Below are 3,083 nucleotides of genomic sequence, written 5' to 3' on the forward strand. Positions count from 1 at the left end.
CCGCTTGATGACATTAGCTCTCTAATTCACATGATATCAAGTTCGATGCCTATATATATAGCAATTGTCATCTTTCATGTCTCAATTAAACTTATGTTTAAACGCATGAATCATAGCTCATTTACTCTATAGAAACATGAAACCAAATCTCATATAGAATGCTAAATGCAACCAACTCTCTCTCAAGCAACTCTCTACTACATAGAGGTCCAAAATTTCATTACATATAACATGGGCATTTTAAGCACTCTAAAATTCATAATAAATACATTTAATATGAAAATGCATGAGTTATTAGTACACGAAGCACTTATCACCAAATATGAGATTTTCTCATATCAAAGGCTAGGTCAAACCCACCAAAATCGAAACTTTCGTTTCGCCGAACGGAGATTTCCACAAGCTTTCTAGCACCCTAGGAACATCAAAAATGGTGTCATCCAATCGATACGAAGAGCAATAAGCTCAATCTTTAACCTAGAAGCAAAAGGGCCAAAACTCACCTCAAGAGTAGAAATCTTCTCCTAAGCTCCAAAAGAGAGCTAGAACCCTTCCAATCCAAGCCCTAGGAAGGTTCTAAACCAACCAATCAAGCCTCAAAAGCCCTAGGTTCAAAAAGCCCAAAATAAACCCTAAGTCCCAAAACTAGGGTTTCATCTCAAAGAAAGCTCTAAAATCCAAAACTAGAGGAAAGGATCTTGCCACTTACCTCTTAGAAGCCTCAAAACCAGCTCAAGTCCTCAAACTTCAAGTATCTTCCCTCAATCAAACTCCAAATCCAAGTTCCAAGCTCCAACAATGGTGGAAATAGCTCCAATAGGGAAAAAGAGAGGGAAATCCATCAAAATCCAAGAAATTGGAGATCAAATCCAAATAGGGGAAAAGAGGGGCTCCTTACCTTGCTCCTCCTCAGGTTCCAGCACAAGGGAGGCCCTATGGGGCGTGGGTGCTGTTATAAGGGTGCCACAATCGCAAATAAGCCCCTGCAGAACAAACTGCACGAAATCAGCCTCCTTGTACCGGTACACGGGATCTTGTACCGGTACAAGAGCTGCGAAAATCCAAATCCGAGGCTCGGGTGCGCGGTTCTGCGGCACTGTACCGGTACAGGCCCGATGGCTGTACCGGTACAACCATCAACATTGTACCGGTACAAGACCATCCTTGTACCGGTACAAGACCTGCGAAAATGCAAACCCGAGGCTCGGGTTTGCGAGTTCTCGGCTCTGTACCGGTACAAGCACAACCTTGTACCGGTACAAGCCCGCCAGACAGCCAATCCGAGAGCTGACCAAAATCCAAATTTTTGGGTTTTGGTGCAAGGCTTCGTACCACACTCCTCGGGACACGTGCCATAGGTCGGAACACAGTCAACGACCTACCAGCAAGTCTGGAAAAGCTCAGAACACGACCAATCACTCGAACCTCGCAATTTGCAAAGGTCCAGTGTGTTACAGTTTCGTGGAATCGAGGCGCGTTTGGCTGTAAGGACTTGCGATGTGGTCGGTTGGAGGATTCCAAGTGATCAAGGACTGGCAAAGACAATCTACAACGAGGATTCGATATTTTGAGTCTCATATTTTTGGTAAATCACTCGTACTCATGTTTTCTTAGTGGATTTCTTTGTGTGATTGGTCCCGTGTGTTTTTCTCTCCTGTTTGAAGTTTTCCCACGTTAATTCTCGGTGTGCTGATTTTATTTTCCGCTTTTACTTTTAATTCGCATCGAGTTTATTAATTTTTACCGTTTACACCTATTCACCCCCCTCTAGGTGTTTTTCACCTTTAGATCCTCGGGATCCATAACTTTCAAGTAGTATCAGAGCGGGTATAGGTTGTAAATTATGGCTGAGGGCGGTAACATTAATCGACCCCCTCTCTTCGATGGCACTAACTACGCTTATTGGAAAGTCCGTATGAAGGCGTTTCTTATTGCCATCGACGAGCGGGTATGGCAAGCCATTGAATTCGGGTGGAAACATCCTACTGAAGTTGTCGAGAATGTTACCGGTCCTAAACCTAGAAATAAGTGGACAAAAGAGGAAAACAAACCATCTTCGTTCAATGGAAAGGGTATCAATGCTTTGTTCAATGCTTTGAATAAAACTGAATTTTCTCGAGTATCGGCGTGTGAAACTGCCAAAAAAATTTGGGACACTTTACAAATCACTCATGAGGGTACAAGCTTGGTAAAGGTTCAGAAATTACAAATGTTGACTAGTCGTTTTGATTCTATTCGTATGAAAGAAAATGAAACATTTACCGAGTATTACACTCATCTTCAAGATATTGTCAATACTTGTGCAAATTTGGGTGAACAAATTTCTGAACCAAAAATTGCTCGAAAGATTTTGAGAACCCTTCCCGAACGTTTTCGTCCTAAGGTTGCAGCCATAGAAACGGTAAAACATCCGGATAAACTAAAAGTAGATGAATTAGTTGGTGCACTTCTGTCACGCCCGGATACCAGCGGAAGCATATCCGGCACGTGCACAGACCCGCCATACACCTGCAGTATATAAGGCGTCTACAAGTAGCAAAACGATAGGAAGTAAAACAAGGAAAATCCTATCCTGATATCAGAGCAAAGTACAAGTCGATATACAACGGGTATACAGTCCAAGTCAATATACAAAGAGTATACAATCCAAGATCTCAGCAAAAAAAAGGAGAAGTAACACTACTATAATCTCAACCCCGAAAGGAAAATATACATCACGGGTGTACAAAAAGAATAGATACAATGGTGGTCTCTATATATATATGGACATCACCCTCGGCCGTAGCCCGAGTAGCAAGGTGATCGACTAGCACGCTCCTAGTAGTCCCTAGCTAGGCGCGACTCCCTTGCCACGATCCCTAGCCTCTCCTGTAACAGGCTCTGTAAAAACAACCACCAAAAGGGCGTGAGAACTATTAACAATAGTTCCCAGTGGGTAAGCCGCCAGCCTCGGCGAATTACACCACTAGGCTCAAGATGTACAAGATGTACTAAATGGAAATAAAAGCAGTAATTTGCATGATATATTTTCAATGCTAACAATTCATAAGCCAATGTTAACAAATAATGAACATGTAAACAAC

Source organism: Ananas comosus, linkage group 4 (genome assembly GCF_001540865.1).
Source record: "Ananas comosus cultivar F153 linkage group 4, ASM154086v1, whole genome shotgun sequence".
NCBI classification, from domain to species: Eukaryota; Viridiplantae; Streptophyta; class Magnoliopsida; order Poales; family Bromeliaceae; genus Ananas; species Ananas comosus.